At 39.9% G+C, this 17,519-nt stretch overlaps 1 protein-coding gene across 22 annotated transcripts in view; it reads right to left on the bottom strand.

The window, feature by feature from the left end:
• IQCM (IQ motif containing M) overlaps positions 1-17,519 on the bottom strand; it is a 577,684-nt gene that overhangs the window by 551,744 nt on the left and 8,421 nt on the right. For 10 of the 22 annotated variants that reach the window (XM_070047451.1, XM_051819390.2, XM_051819382.2 and 7 more), the window contains exon 2: positions 12,966-13,062. The exons of 11 other annotated variants lie outside the window; for them this stretch is intronic. The gene's annotated coding sequence lies outside the window, so the exon portion shown is untranslated. Of the gene's footprint in view, positions 1-3,256; positions 3,323-12,965; positions 13,063-17,519 lie in introns of those variants that run through there. One more of the 22 variants, XM_051819381.2, reaches the window with a different exon arrangement.

The following is a 17,519-nucleotide window of genomic DNA, read 5'->3' as shown; positions in this document are numbered from 1 at the left end:
ACCCCAAAGTGAGACGTGACCAAGCAGAGTACTAGGCATAGATGCAGACCTGGCTGGAGAGCCCCCTTGGAGAATGCGTTCATTCTCTAAATTAGCACAAACAATGGTCCAAAGATGCTTGTCTGTGAACTCTGTTACAAGATAGTGAGGATATAAGAGCTTGTATTAGTAATCATAACACTACTTTCTTCATTGAGAAAATCTTGCTTCTAGGAAAATAAAGAGCTTCCATCTACTGCTTCAATTCCCAGATTCTCACAATGACCCCAGGGCCAGGCTGGGCAGAATATGGAATCTGAATCGAGGTCTCCCATGAGAGTGGAAGGAACCCAGGTACGGAAATTATCACATGCTGCCTCCTAGGGTCCAGGGAGGAAGCTGGAATCAGGTGTTGAGGTCTGGCATAGAACCCAGGCACCCTAATGTAGGAGGCAGGCATCTTAACCAGTGGCTTAACCATTAGGCCAAATGCCTACCCCCAAACTTCTTTTTTTATTAGGTTAAAACATTAATTCAAAAGAAAATAAACTTTACTGAATATAAAAATTATTTTATTATGATTTCTAACCCTTGCTTAATGACATCATTATGCCTATAAGATTTACTGGAGTTAGATTTAGGGATACCAAGCTTTGGTAAAAGAAAAAGAAAAAAAAAGATTCTCACAAAGAATGTCAGTGGTGCCCTTGGAATTACACCCTTCTATTTAATCTGTTCCAGCTTTCTCAGCTGACACGTGCATACTTGAAAGAACAAAAAGGAAATTGTCTCATATTCCCAGGGTGGTCTTTTGTCTTTGGTCCTCTGTCAGAGATTAGCGATCTTGTCTCCGCATCTTCCACTACAGTTTAGTCAAGTGGTTCCAAAAGCACTTAACTCCTGATTTCTTGGATACGGCCCTTTAAAGGTTCTTCAGTGTCATTAGATCTTTTATGTCTGCAGCTATAAGCAGATATGATATTATAAGTCATAGTTCTTATACAAATATTAATGACTACATGCTGAGCATCAGATGCAAAATGGGCAATCAAGATTTTCATTTAAAGATGCAAGAGAGAAATTTCAAGCCTACAGGCAAATTGATTTAAAAATCAAAAATAAAACCTCAAAGAGCAACATGGATAACTGGAAAAATAACCGATAATCTTCCAAGTATATCAGAATGAATAATGTAATCAAAGTACAGCAATGCTGCCATATTTACAAAACAAGTAATCTTGTTTTGACCAATGAGTAGAAGGCAGTATTTAAGAACCAAGTCTCTACAGTCCCAACTCTGCTGATGAGATCCATGAATAACAATCTCTTCGCTTTTGGATTTCCTCACCTGTAAAATGGGATTTTCAAATGACTCCTCATGTGAAAAGCATCTACACAGTGCCTGAGACAAAGCAAGTATTTAATATACACCAACTATTATCCAGAAAAGTGGTCTCAAAATCATTCTAGTGTCTACACCAGGAGATGGCGAAACCTCTGCCATTTCCAGAAGCCAAATCCAACAGGCCATTTGCTTTTGTAAAGAGTTTTCTTAGAACAAAATCACACCCATCCTTGTAGGGCACAGGTATTTTTCAGGTTGCTTTCATGCTACAACAGCAAAGTTGAGTCTCTGTGATGGTGACTCTATGGCATGCACAGCCTAAAATATTTACTATCTAGACCTTCATTGTTTCTAAGAGCCTGCCACACAGAAAAAAAAAAAAAAAAAGTCAATAAACAGACTGATAATATTCCAGAAGAAGAACCCAAGTCCCTGCTGCTTAAACGTGCCCAAAGCTTTATGGGAATTCTTCCTAAGCGTACTGATTCCAAAAGGTGGTAAAGCAGATTGGTGAGAGAGAAAGAAAAAGCATATCCTGTTAGGATAAGAATTTTTTTCTTCTTCAAGTACTGGGATCTTAAAACTGCAAGCCACTGTTAGGGCTGATGCCTGTTATAGAGATTTAAAACAAGACTTTCTTTGATAGTGTTCTTGACAGACTATACAGAGTTGTAGGTAAGTGCAACAATACTGGAGCCAGGTCTCTTGGACTCAAATCCTCACTACACCTTTAACTAGCTGAGAGACCTTGGTGAATTAATTTCTCTGAACGTCAGTTTCCGAGTCTATTAAACAATAGAATCTATCCCCAGGGATAGTAAGGATTAAACAAATGACTTAACAGCATCTCATACCTACCACCAGTAATCTAGTCTTTTTTTTTTTTTTTTTTTTTTTTTTTTTTTTTTTTTTGACAGGCAGAGTGGACAGTGAGAGAGAGACACAGAGAGAAAGGTCTTCCTTTGCCGTTGGTTCACCTTCCAATGGCCACCGCGGCTGGCGCGCTGCGGCCGGCACACCGCGCTGATCCGATGGCAGGAGGCAGGTGCTTCTCCTGGTCTCCCATGGGGTGCAGGGCCCAAGCACTTGGGCCATCCTCCACTGCACTCCCGGGCCACAGCAGAGAGCTGGCCTGGAAGAGGGGCAACCGGGACAGAATCCGGCGCCCCGACCAGGGCTAGAACCCGGTGTGCCGGCGCCTCAAGGCAGAGGATTAGCCTAGTGAGCCGCGGCGCCAGCCAGTCATCTAGTCTTAAAAACTGAATGTTACATGCACAACTGCTTACAGACTACATTATTTCAATAAGAAAAATTCCCAGTCCACCTCCTAAAGAGAAACCAAAGCAGTAAAACTGTGCCTACTTATAATAATCATTTTCGGATTAAAATGTTCAAAAACATTTTTGATCACTAAAATCATTAATATGTCTTTTAAACTCCGCTGTCTTGTATTAATATCTTTTCCGCTTAATTGCTTTTTCTCGGTTGCCTTGTTATTTCACTATCATCTTCACTATTTTCTGCAGCATTATCTCAGTGTCCAGTTTGAGGTAAAATGACACCTAAACGCACAGGCACTGCGGAAAATCAGTTCTGGACCAGCACCCTCATGAGAGGGTCATGCTGAGCGCCAGGCAGGGGCGCCGCTCCTTCGCGCCTGCAGCATTCAGGACACCCCACATGTTCGCTTTTTAAAGTGTTCGCTATGATTCTGATCCTGTTACTGAAAAATAACTCCACACTTCCTACTGCACAGCCTTCTGTTGAAATCTAGTACTGAGCTCAGGGACCAAAGATACACACTTCCCGGTATAAACGCTGCCTGAGAGGTATCGGCTCTCTACGAAGCCAGAGCGTTCAAAACCGAAAAATAAGTCCCCAAACCGCTTCTCAAGCCTTGCCCAGACCAGAACCCCGCGTCCCACAGCTCACCCGCTGCTTTGCTTCGAGCCTTCAGACTCAGTGGCTCCATAGTGTTCACCTCCCCTCCAAAGCACCGCCCCGCCCTGTCACATGACCCTGCCCATCACGTGACCCCACACATAAGCCCGCCCACTGCGAGCTCCTCAGCTGCCATTGGCTGGTTCTCTGGGGCAGACATGGCTGCAGCATCTGCCCTCCCCTCCTCCCCCCCACCACCAAAGCGTCTGCAGCTTGGAGAGGATACTTCTCGATATGAGTTTCGCAAAGGTGAGTGGTCTGACAGTGACTTTAAAGAGAATAGCAGAAACAGAAAAAAACAATGGCTGTGGAGAGGGCCAGTCTTGTGGTTTAGTGGGTGAGGCCGGCGCCTGCGTTGCCAGCATCCCGTATGGGCGCTGGTTCCACGCACAGCCGCTCCACTTCCAATTCAGCCCCCTGCTTACGGCCCAGGACCGCAGCGAAGGAGGGTCCAAGTGCTCGGCCCCCAGTTGGGCTCCTGGCTTCAGACCTGCCTACTCCTGGCTGTTGTCGCCACCTGGGGAGTGAACCAGTGGATGGAAGGTTTCTCCTCTCTCTCTCTCTCTCTCTCTCTCTCTCCCCGCCCCACTCCCTCTCTCTAACTCTGATTTTAAAATAAATTTTTAAAAATTCTTTAAAAGCAAACAGAACAACCAGTGGCCATTGCTAGGCCTCAGACATGGATACTGTGGCTACTGTTAATACCAAGTTTATGAGAGGGCTTCACAGACTTAACTAGTAGCCTGGTAAGCTCGGTGTCTTCAGAATTCTGTGACTTCTCACTCTGGGGGCTCAGGGAGATTCCCTGCAGTTTTCCCACGTGGATGTCAAGGACCCAACACTTAAACTATCATCTCATGTCTTTCAGGGTGCCCACTAGCAGGAAGCCGGAATCAGAAACAGCTAGAACTCCAACCCAGGTATTCCCAAATCGAATGAAAGCATCTTAACCCTATTCCTGGCACCATAAAACTTTTGTCACATCCCCCTCTTTTGGCTACACCCGAGGGGGCAGCTTCCCCACTCTGAACTCCCTACACAGGACTAGATTTACTATCCACTTGAGGTAATGCATGAGCAGATGCCTGCAAAACTTGGAGGAGCAGGAAAGTGGGACATGATTGATTAAGTTTTAGCCCTGCAGGCTTTAGGGCTGGGATGTGCTAAACTTCACTAAATACCAGGTGCCCAGGTGGAAAAAGGAGAAGAAATAGGAAAAGCTGAGAAACTACCTAACCTTATTCTTGCCTCAGGATTATCTTTCACCAATTTTTGAGAACATCCCCAAATTGGAAGTAAAAATGATCTGAGAAAACATGTATAGAGTACAAAAAAAAAGTATCAGTAAAATTGACGTCTTGAGATCTGATTATTGTTTATAACTCCTGAGGAACAGTGGTTTTTCTACTTACTACTTGTTGAATTCTTTATTTTGTGAAGAATTAAGCTTGTAATTATAAAGTAAATTGAAAGTATGTCATCACAAAAATTAGAAGATAATTAAGAAAGGAAGGAGGAGGGAGAGATGGAGGGTGGGAAGTATCATCATGTTCTTAAAACAGTATACATCAAATACATGAAATCTGTTCCCTTTATATAAATAAGTAAGTGACATGTAACCAAAGTATATTTTCATTCACAATGAGACTTTTTCAGGCAATAGTTAGCGCTGAAATTTTTAATTTAGCATAAAATAACTTGCTCTTACTTAAAATAAATGCTTAATCCAAAAATCCCCAAATTATCTCAGTTCATAGCATCTTATGATCTTTTATTAGCACATCTATTGCAAAAGAAATTTTCTAACTCTTTCATTTATTAAGTAGTTAAATCTAAACCTTGTGAGTTCATTCCAGTGACTCAGGGTATATCAACACACAGTTTGAGAACCCAAGTGTTTTTGTAATATAAGTCTGTTTAAGTCTTTGTAATGGAGTGGGCATCTGACATAGTGGTGAAGAGGCTGTGTGTGGGATGCTCACATCCCATATCTGAGTGCCTCTGCTCCTCACCCCAACTTCCTGCTAATGCAACAGATGATGGCCGAAGTAGTTGGGTTGCTGCCACCCAAGTGGAAAAATCCAGGATTGTGTTCTCAGCTAGTGGCTTCTTTCTGACCCAGACCCAGCTGTTGTGGACATTTGAGGACCAAACCAGCAGATTCGCTCTCTCTCCCTCCTTCTCTCTCTCCCTCCTTCTCTCTCTCCCTCTCTCTCTCTCTCTCTCTGTGTGTGTGTGTGTGTGTGTGTATGTGCACATATGCATGTGTGTCTTTCCCTCTGCATTTCAAAATATATTTTAAAAATATTTTTAAAGATAAACTGTATGAAATGAATCACGCTAACATGAAATTACCACAAACTTGTCTGAAGGAAATCTGTGGCATGAGTGTTTACAGTAACATTTATGTTTATATCTTTTGGATGCTATGTTGATTACACAAAAAGTTCTTCCACACAGTAAACTGATACTCTCTGTATAAAATATCCATTACTTCACTACAATTGAGCAAAAAATCTTACTTCTCCATACCATTTGTAGATCAAGTATCTTTCTTGTTCTCTAGAAAGACACATTTTTCTAGGTCCCTAGCTTCATTACCTAAATCTCTCAGTTTTCTTAAGTAGAAGAATATCAACAAATGATGTTATTAACTACTAGATACAGAATTTAGTAACTAATGACAGGATCTTGCATGTAACTAGCATGTGGGATTGTTTTGTCATTTATGCCAATCAATCTCAACTATAAAATTAAAACAATATTACAATGTCAAAGCTGATTTTAGAATTTTAATACAAATTATTTTCTAGAGAATCATGAAACTGGAATAAATATATTAACATTATTACTAATTCAGAATTACAGACATGCCTGATTCATGTGCAATTTAGTGAAATCAAAAGTTCTTTGCATAAAAAGGAAAGATCATATTTATTTTAAGCTGTCCAGGGATATCGTGCATAGTTCTTCATGCTGTCGCCATTTGCATACTCAAATACTATTCCTTTGTGGCAACACTAAATATATGAGTTAAACATGTATACTTTATGACTAGATCATTTGTAATAATACAAAGCTAAGTCATATGTATCTCAGAGAGAATCTGTTTCTTGTCTCTGAGTTGACCCAAACAATCACAACTGCATTTAATGAATAAGACTTTAAACAACTATTCTGAAGACTAACATTTCTTCTCATGCCTTCGAATTGTCAATTGAAGCATTTGGTTAGTGACGTAGTAAAAATTCTATATTTATAATTTCACTTGAACATGATTGCTTATCTGTTTATACTCCAGTATTACACTAGGTCACTGATACTAGTTCTTTGAATAAGTAAATAACCCAACTACATAATTAGCATTTTTCTTTGTGTAGAAAAAGGTGGCAGGATTTAATTTGTCCTACTGAATAGTTATGAAATCTGACATCAATAAATTCTGTATTTGTAAGCATTTAATAGAAGATCAAGGCATTTTACTAATATGATCCTCCTGAGCGAGTTTCTGTAGTGCAGTGGTTATCACGTTCGCCTCACACTAATATGATCCTCCTCGTGACAACCTCTTCTAAGCTCTTTGAGATTTGGGTTGGTGCTTATATTTTTGCCTCCTGACCTGTCTGCATGTTGAACTTGTCTGTCTCATACTGGTTAGGAACTACAGGCACCTCTGAGAGACTGTGCTATATAAAGCAGTGGAAACAGGTATTCAACTCAATCCTATTTTATTTCTAACATCTAGTATCAGAAGTGTAAAATGAAATTGGAAAAGTCCCCAAGAACATTACCTTCTGAAATAAAATGAGAAATGTATACATACAGAACCAAAACACACCAAAAAAGAAATTTAAAAAGAGAGAAAGAGAGAGAGATGTCCTGTCTATAAAATGCTCACCAGGGAGACTTTCTGCAAGGTTCCCTGCCTATGTAAAGTTCTGAGAACACTGTTCTCCATGTAATCAGCAGAGTTCTATAAGTGTGCATGACTCTTGCTGCTTATTAACTTCGTGGTTGACTGAGTTCTGCCTCCCGTCAGTGCTTGAAAGGCTTACATGACAAAGATTAAGAGGAAGGGAAATTTCTTACTTCAAAAGCACATCCCTGTTAGAATAATGTAGTAAACAAATTTGTTTGCTACATGCCCTTCCCATGAAAATATCCTTATATTCCCTTTAAAAGATCATTTCTTCTCTAATAATTACTCCATAGAGACTGAGGAACAGCACCCAGAGGCAGGAGCACAGAAACAGTCTTATCATGAAGCCAATTTTCATGCCTGGCATCCATCCCTGGCAACCTAGGAATAACAGGAAATGAAAAATAGATCCATATCTTGCCCTATTCCTTCCCAGAGTCTTTCTACTCTCATTCGCATCTAGAATATATCACTTGTTCACCAAGATCCTTTACAGAGGGGTCATCTACATGTGTATTGGTGGTAGCCTCTTGACCTGCTGGTGAGAAGTTCCTTGCATATCTTCAGGATCAAAGGGCATTTGATAAAAGCCTGAGAATACACAGACCTTCTTTCCAGGATAAGATGTCAGTAGCCAGGGCAGGCATTTCCTACAGTGATTAAATCACCATCTGGGACATCTGCAGCCCAAATCAGAGTGCCTGGTTCAGGTTCTGGCTATTCCATTTAGGATCCAGCTTCCTGTCAAGGCACATCCTGAGAGGCAGCAGATGATGGCCCAAGCGGCTGGGTCTGTACCTGCCAAGTGGGAGGCCCAGATTGAGTTTCAGGCTCCAGGCCTTCTCCTGGCCCACATTCTTATTGTGACTGTTATGGGTATTTAGGGAGTGAACCAGTATGTGGAAGACCTCTTTGTGTCATTCTGCCTTTCTAATAAAATGAAAATAAATTTCTTAATTAAATTTTTTAGAAAAAGCAAAGTCATTGCTTGGGACACCTATATCCTATACTGGAGTGCCTCCACTTTGCTATCCAGCTTCCTAACTAATGTGTGTCCTGGAATGATGCGGATGTTGGATCAAGAACTATATTAGTGTCTTCTCTCTTTCCCATGGGCTCAGAAGTACTAGCCAGCCAATCTCACCTGTATAAAGGTCTTCGCAGGTCCTGTCAACCAGAATCAGGACTGAATCATCAACAGTTACCAGTAATTATTTAATGGCTCACCTTGAGATTTTTTCTGCCTTTTTAAAAAACTTTTAAAAACTTTGTTTAGCAGAGAGACAGAGAACTCTTGTCTGCTGGTTCACTCCCGAAATGCTCTCATTGTCAGGCTGGACCATGCTAAACCCAGGAGCTTAGAACTCAGTCCAAGTCACCCACACAGGTGACAGAGACCCAACCACTTGAGCAATCGCCTGATGCCTCCCAGGGTGCATCTTATCAGCAAGCTAGAATTAAGAGCAAAGCCAGGACTTGAACCAGATACTCTCCTATGGGATGTAGGCATACCAAACAGCAGCTTAAATGCCTGCCCTGATCTGGTTTGTTCTTGATAGTGTCTTTAATGGTGGGCAATATATTAGGCTGTTTTCCACTAATAAAATGAAATACCTGAGGCCAGATTATTTGTAAAGAAAGGAGGTTTATTTAACTTTCATGGCTCTGAAGTTTTAAGAGCATGGCATCAGCAACCACTTAGCTCTGGTGAGGACCTTTTGATCTCATCACAGCTTGACAGTGGCATTGTGGCAACATTATGTAAAGAGGGAAAAATCATATGGTAAAACAGGAAACTAGAATGGAGAGTGGGGGGGAACCAGACTTCCTCTTCTGTTAACAACCCCATCTCAAGAACAAACTCAGTGTCCCACAAAATTTCCATTTATCCTTTTCAAAGTCGATTCTGCCTATGACTTAATTACTACGACCTCACCTCTTAAATGTCCCCCCATCTGTTAATATCACCGAACTGGGTACCAACATTCCACCATGTGAACCCTGAGGGACAAACCACTTTCAGATCATAGCAGGTGTTGATGAAAAACAAAAGGAAACAGCCCTTTATTTTGCCAGGCAGTTCTAAAAATCACAGTGCAGTTGGTCCCCTTCTTACAGCTCTTAGCAAAACATGTATTTCAGCAGTGATTTTCTTGTCCATATTACCATGAGAAACAGCAATGTCTAACCCAGTAGTTCTCAAACTTTATGGTTTTAAGACCTCTTAATATTCTCAAAAATTATTGCATAAAGATTTTTGTTCATGTGGGTTATATCTATGCATATTTATCAAATTAGAAATTAAAACAAAATTTTTGAAACATATTAATACACAAGAATATGTTTGCTTATCTATCAGAGCAACAATATTGTCCCCCACACTTAAGAAGGAAGGGTATTGTGAGCTTTATAAGTACTCTAATACCAAAGAGTTTGATGTAGTCCCCCAACATGCTCAAAAAGAATTGTTAGTCTTTTCAGAAATCTATAGTGACAAATATAAACATTAAAATCACTTTAATATAGATTTGTCTTCCCAATATGCATATATCCTGGGGAGTTATAAGGAAAATAATATGATGGTTAAATTTTCAAAAAGTTGCAAACTTACTATGATTACTCATGAACAGTTTCTTTCTAGGAGCTTGAAGGCTACCTGATAAATCTCTGTAAATAAAGTTTTATCTCAACTTACTGCTATCCACCAAGCTGGACACAACTCTGAAAATCCTCATTTTTATTCCATGCATCAATTCGCTAATAAAGATACTGAAATTGTCCCAAATTTGGGCAATGTCCTAATATTTCCTGCACCTGGGCTAAGACTATATCTGGAGACTGATCCCATGACCCATGCCCTTCTTCCCACATTCATAGCTCTTTCTTACACTGAATGGAGCCTCAAACACATGTATATGCACACCTCAGCCCATATGGTGAACCTTCTACCACACCCCACACCCTGGGCCTACCAGAGCAAACATCAGTAGCACAGTCTGTATATAGGAGAAGAGCCAAAGAGGAGAGGCCCATACTAAAACAGGAAGTGTGCTTTGGGCCATTGGGACAAAGCGTTAGAGGGTTAACCCATATATTTGTTTAGGATGGAGGACACAGGATTTGAGAGACCAACAGCCTTCTCACCCTGGGGAAGGACATAGAGGGGAAGTGCTCCACAAAACCTATGTCGTCAGCTTTAAGGATTCTCCAGATAAACAAAATAGTTCTCTTCGGTGAGGTAACAGTTGTAGATATACACAAAGCAAGGTTTATAAAAATCCTGGTAGAATTTGAGAGTGAATCAGTGGATGGAAGACCTCTCTCTCTCTCTCTCTCTCTCTCTCTCTCTCTCCCTCCCCTCTCTTTCTCTCTCTGTGTAACTCTGTCAAATAAATAAATAAATCTTTAAATAAAAAATCCTGAGTAGGAGACCCAGATGAAGCTCCTGGCTCCAATCTCAGCTGCTCCACTCCCAATCCAGCCCTCTGCTGTGGCCTGGGAAAGCAGCAGAGGATGGCCCAAGTCCTTGGGCCCCTGCACCCACGTGGGAGACCCAGATAAAGTTCCTAGCTCTTGGCTTTGACCTGACGCAGCCATGACCATTGTGACCATTTGTAAGCCAGCGAATAGAAGTTTCTCTCTCTCTCTCTCTCTCTCTCTCTCTCTTGCTGCCTCTGCCTCTTCTTTTTGTAACTCTTTCAAATAAATAAATCTTAAGAAGATGACATAATAAAGTATCCCTGGTCTCCTGTACACTAGACCTAATGCTCTATACAGGATGATCACTGTAAGAAGAATACATTGAAATCAATGTGGTGGTTAAAACTTAGAGCCATTGCATATAATGTGTGTCAAGTTAAAAACAGTGATCGACTGTGAATCACCAGTTCTGAATCAGAGAAAATCAAATTATAATACTGCTTATTTTTTAGCACTTTGATGGGGGCCAAAAGTTCAACAGCATCATTTCTGGTGAAATGACAGGTAGGTTATAGCAGTGAGTTATCTTTCAATGGAGAGGCAGCTTCTGCTCTTAGAAAAGCCATCAGACAGAGATATGGACACCTGAAACTCCAGAAGAAACCCAGACATAAATGTCTTAGATCTGCTTTGCAGAGAACTTTAAAGAAAACACATTAAAATAGTCATGGAAAAAGTGGGGGAAAGGAGCATTTCCGTTCAACTGTGCAATGTGTCTGTTACTATAAGTGAACATCAAAAAAATTACTCTCAATAGTGACTGTTCAACAAAAATGAAAGAAAGATAAATAAGCAGCATATTTTTAAAGTCATAAAAAACTCTCTTTTAACCTTCTTTTGGATGTGTTACCATATAAAGTAGAAGGAAAATCTAAAGCAAAAACTGTTGGTTCTATAAAACATGCTGTGTAGAAAACAGGTGCTTAATGCATTTCTCAAAAGAAAAAATTCTTATATTTACTCATATGTTGACATACATATGTTTTCTTAGTCTAGAAATTGTCATTGTCATTGTTCCATCATATTTAATACACTGAATTGGACAATAAGAAATAACTCCTACATGTTTTAAAGTAAATCTTTGCATTTAAAACTAATTTATTTTTCTGTTAATAAAACGGTAGCTTTTGTGAACTACTTTATAATTTTTAAAATATAAGCAGTGAGTATGCTCAGCATATCCTTCGTTTTTATAATTTTATTCTATATCCAATCACATGGGAAAAAATTAAATATTTATTCTTTCACCAGCTTACTAAAATCATTTTTTCTTATGATATTACATTTTATTTTTTCACTAATGTATTTAGGAAAGGTCTTTATTTCTTTTAGCTAACATTTTAATTATTTGGTTACTAATGACATATATATGTAAATAAAATTATGGGAAATAAATTCTGAACTTGTGGCAACCAGATTGAGCTAGAGCCACACTATTTTCTTATCACTTTCACATCAACCTTAAAAGATGATTTCTAAAAATAACTATATGCCTAAAATGAATTGTTAATGAAAGATCCCAAATATATGGCTACATTTCTAAGTTACCTGTTAAACTCTTGGTTTATCTTCTTTTCCTGGTAAAGAACCTCAATGTCCACTCCATGTGGGTCTCATTAACTAATACTGAAACTCTGGGGCATAAGAAATAGATCTTGGGGGACATAATTTGCAAAAGAGTTATACTTACAGAAATGCTAACTATTCTTTTTTCTTTGATAAGCCTCCCAAAGTGGTACATTAGATATAAAAGTAGATTAAAATTATATAGTATTTTTCTGTGTCATTCTTACCAGAAAGATATCCCTAGATCCTAAACACATTCCATGTCTACACCCACATTTATTCACAGAGGACCTGGAATTTGATTGAGGATTCTAAATAACACTTATGATGCAGGACTGAATGCAGGAACCTTTGATAATAAACAGTTTTTAAGGATTTTTTTAAGAATTATTTATTTACCTATTTGAAAGAATCAGTGAGAGAGAGGGAGAGAAAGAGATCTTCCATCCACTGGTTTACTCCCCAAATGGCCACAACAGCCAGGGATGAGCCAGGCTAAAGTCAGGAGTCAGGAGCCTTTTCTGGGCCTCCCCCATGAGTATAGGGGCCGAAGCTCCTGAGCCATCCTCTGCTACTTTCCCAGGCTCACTAGCAGGGAGAAGGATTAGAAGGGGAGCAACCAGGTCTCCAACTGGCACCCATGCACTGCAGATGGCAGGCCAACCTACTACACCAGCCCTTAAAGATATTTATTAATGTTAGACCCCGAAGGTAAACCAGCAAACTCTGACTTACTCCATAATGTAGCTGTAAGTACTCCAAAACTTGCCTCATAAAAGGGCAAAAGAGATCAGCATTAGTTCCTGGAAACCTTCCAGCTAGACCTTTAAATCTGAAATATTCAAGAGAACCAAAATGAGCCTCCAAACATAAAAGTCAGAGAACTCTAAGACAGCAGAATGATGACATCAGCGACCGTCTCCCTCTGAAACCATCTGAAAACAACAAATGAATACGAAACAGATAGATAGGACTGTATTTATTTAAACACATATACTTAAACAGTTTCCCATGTGGGTGGCAGGGGACCAAGTAATTAGGCCATCTTCTGTTGCTTTCCCAGAGCACTCGAATGAGCACTCTGATATGGATTGCAGTGTCTCAAGCAGTGGCTTAACCTGGCTCCTGACTCTGGCCTGGCCTAGCCCCAGTTGTTGCAGTTGCAAGCCCATAGATGAAGGATCTCCCTCTCTGTGTCTCTCCCTCTTTGTGTCTCGGTCTTTCAAACAATCAAATCTTTTTTACAAAACAGGAGACTAAAGGAGTTTTATTTTCTTTTCTCCTATTAGGCAAGGGAAAAAAAGCAGGAAAGAAATGAAAAAGAAAAACAATCATAGAATTCAAAGCTACAATATGTTGAAGTATATAATAAAGCAAATTAATTAAAGTAGTTTGACAATGGGAAAGCACAAACAGTCCAGAAAGTAGGTCCATATGCATCAGTTGCTTATTGTTTCATAAAGTGGCATTTCAAATTAATAAGAAAGATGGATAATTCAATAAACATATTAGAAAAATGACTAACAATCTAGAGGAAAAATGTTACATCCCTAACCTCACTCTATATGATAAAATATATTGTGTTCAAATATTAAACTAAAAACTATAAAGTTATCAGAATAAAATACATGATTAAAATAGACTCAAAGGGAAGAAAAGTATAAAACTCAGAAACATTACTTCACAAAACTTTTAAACTAAAAACTTTCAACAAAACAAAAGTAATTCCCTGCAAGTCATGGCAAGCCACAGGTGACCAATTAGAAAAGAAATTTGCAACTAAATGTGACAGCCAGTATCATAATTTCAGTATGTAAGAAACTCTTACATATCATTACAAAAAATTATCACTAACTCAATGGGACAAAAATAATTAAAGTTATTAGTAAATAGTTCATTTAAAAAGAAATAAAAACTTTTTATACACATAAAAATTATGCCTAATCTCAATCAAAATTAAATAAATTTTAAGTGAGCAGACTGTTTCCTATTTCTTAGTTCAGCAATATATGATAATATTTTGTGTCAACTAGTATGTATAGAAGCAGACTCTCCTTTATATTGTCATAAGTATGTAAACTGAAATAATTTCTCTGAAGGACAAATGGACCACCTGTATAGAAATTTTAAATGCCCATCCACAGACCAATCCTATTTCTAGTAGTCTATCTTCTAGATATGTACACGTAGATTTTACAAAGATATGAAAATAAATTCTCACTGCGAAAGGGATTGGCGGGGGAGGGGAGTCTGGAAGCAATCTAAATGTCTGCCCACCCAGAAATATGCATATACAAGTTTACATGCAGATGGTAGCATCTATAATACTGTTCTGCACATTGCTTTTTTCTTAAAAATATATCTTGGAGATTGTTCCCTTTGAGTACACACAGATCTGCTTTATTCATTTTATCCTTTCCATAAACATCCTTCATGTTTCTGACACCCTTCTTTCTGTCCGCATCTCTTGAGATGTTCCATAGTGCTACATCCAAACTCTCTCCTCCACTGCATAATAAATAAATAAATAAAATCCTGCTTCACACCTCATCTGCCTTCTGCTGAAGCTCAAGATTTCTCTCCCTGGGTGAACAAACTTCTCCAGAGTTGATCTGCTTCCGCAGCCACAACCTGTTCTTCAGCACTCTCATCCGTCCCTGTTCCCATCATTCCAAGAAGTTCAACATATATTATTTACGTCACTGAATATAAATGACATGTTTCTCTCCAACTGGTGTTTCTTACTTGCCCTGGTTCACCACTCAGTGAGTGCTCCTTAGCTTCAGGGATAGAAGGTGCTCCTGTTTGTCCTTCTGTTTTGAAATCCTTTTATTTCCTTCCTCCTGCATTAAACCTTAGAGTTCTCAAGTTGCAGTCCTGGGCCCTCTCCCCTCCCCACTCTGCTCTCTTCCTTAATTCAAATACTTTAACATGTCAGTTATCATCCCTAACCTAATGACTCGCTTTTATGTCCAGTCCAAACCTCTGAGTTCCATACTCACATAGTCAACTGCCTATTTGACCAGCATCTCTACTTGACCATTTTATTTTAGAAATTTTAAAAGCACCTCAAACTCAGTATGTGCAAATCTAGTTTATAATGTTCCCCCCCAAAAAAAAATCCAAGTTTAGTGTCTAAGGTTCCCTATGTCATTGAATGTTACCCAAATTAATCCAAAAAGCAAAAGCCAGGTTCCTCAGAATTATCCTTAATATTCTCCCGTTTCTTTGACTCTATCATAAAATCATTCTATTTCATCTCTAAAGTGTATTTTAATGTGTCTACTTCTTTCCATCCCACCACAGTCATCAATTGCTATGATACTCTAATGTCTCATATGGACAACTACAACAGTCTCCTAATGCTTTACCCCTCCCTACTCTTTCTGCCACCCAATACAGTCTTGCACAGAAACTAGTAATCTGGTAAATATAAACACTGACCATACCACATCCTGCTAGGGACATTAGTGGTACTCTTAGAACAAAGACAGAGTGCCTTACTACAGTTTATGTGTCCCTGGATCTCTGTTTAGCAATAGCTCACATACTTTCTATGCACTCCCTATGCCTCACTCCTTTGAGTCCTTCATTTTACTATGTTCCTTCCCCTTTGAAGGTCTTTGCACAAACTGTGCTACTGAAAACATCCCTCTCTCCTGTCTTTGTCTGATTAGCACTTATCAACATCTTACTGTTAAAAAACTTATAGAACTATTTCTGCGGCCTGCGCCACGGCTCACTAGGCTAATCCTCCACCTGCAGCGCCAGCACCCTGGCTTCTAGTCATGGTCAGGGCACCAGATTCTGTCCCCGTTGCTCCTCTTCCAGTCCAGCTCTCTGCTATGGCCCGGGAGTGCAGTAGAGGATGGCCCAGGTCCTTGGGCCCTTCACCCGCATGGGAGACCAGGAGGAAGCACCTGGCTCTTGGCTTCGGATCAGCCTAGCGTGCCTGCCACAACACACCAGCCATAGTGGCCACTTGGTGGGTGAACCAACGGAAAAAGGAAGACCTTTCTCTCTGTCTCTCTCTCTCTCACTGTCTAACTCTGCCTGTCAAAAATAAATAAATAAATAGAACTATTTCTGCTACCTAGCTAGTACTTGTCATAGTTGCAAATTCACATTTATTTTATGGTTTTACTAAAATAAGTCTCCTCCACTAGACTATAATCTGAGGGCCATGTATAGTGTCATTCTTCATTGCATCCCTAGCACAAAGAATGTTTCCTGGGACACAGTAAGTACTCAATGAGTATTTATCTAATGAATGTCAAAAATCAATTCTATACAATTAAGTAGTGTTAGCTATACTTCATTTCTACCTAACTAAGAAAGAGACTCACAAAATTGTTGAGATTTTGTAGATATGAGTGGCAGTGTCTATGAAATGGCCAGAAATTTCTTGGATTTTCAAGAATGAGTGACTAGATAAGAATGGATCGAGTAATTAGATAGTTGGATATTTAAAGATAGCAAGTCAAAATAGGAAGGTGACTTTTGTCTTTTTTTTTTTTTTTTTTTTTTTGACAGAGTGGACAGTGAGAGAGAGACAGAGAGAAAGGTCTTCCTTTGCCGTTGGTTCACCCTCCAGTGACCATCACGGCCGGCGCGCTGCTGCCAGTGCACCGTGCTGATCCGAAAGCAGGAGCCAGGTGCTTCTCCTGGTCTCCCATGGGATGCAGGGCCCAAGCACTTGGTCCATCCTCTACTGCCTTCCTGGGCCATGGCAGAGAGCTGGCCTGGAAGAGGGGCAACCGGGACAGAATCCAGTGCCCCAACCAGGACTAGAACCTGGTGTGCCGGCGCCGCAAGGTGGAGGATTAGCCTAGTGAGCCACGGCACCGGCTGACTTTTGTCTTAATTTGTCGAGTTAGAGACAGTGATGATATCATATTGACACTTTCAGGGATAAGCACTCCTGGCTGCTTCCCAGAAATTGTTCAGTCTTCAAACCACTATTTATTTAGTTAGTTAGTTAGTTATTTGAAAGACAGATAGAGAGCTCCCATCCATTGGTTCACTCCTCAGATTCTAAATCAGCAAAGACTGGGCCCAGCTAATGCCAGGGGCAAGTAGCTCAATTCAGGTTTTCCAAAAGAGTGGCAGGAACCCAAACACTTGAGCCATCACCACTGCTCCCAAAGATCTGCATTGACAGCCAAAGCCAGGAATTGAATCCAGGCATTCCAATAGGGGACACAAATTTCTTAGCCATTGTTTTAACCATTAAGCCTAATGCCTATCCCTCAAGCCACAACTTCTAACTGCTCTGATGTGCCTACTGCT

This window comes from Oryctolagus cuniculus, chromosome 8, assembly GCF_964237555.1.
Source record: "Oryctolagus cuniculus chromosome 8, mOryCun1.1, whole genome shotgun sequence".
NCBI classification, from domain to species: Eukaryota; Metazoa; Chordata; class Mammalia; order Lagomorpha; family Leporidae; genus Oryctolagus; species Oryctolagus cuniculus.
The sequence above is the reverse complement of the archived record's forward strand: the minus strand, read 5'-3'. Positions and strand labels throughout refer to the sequence as shown.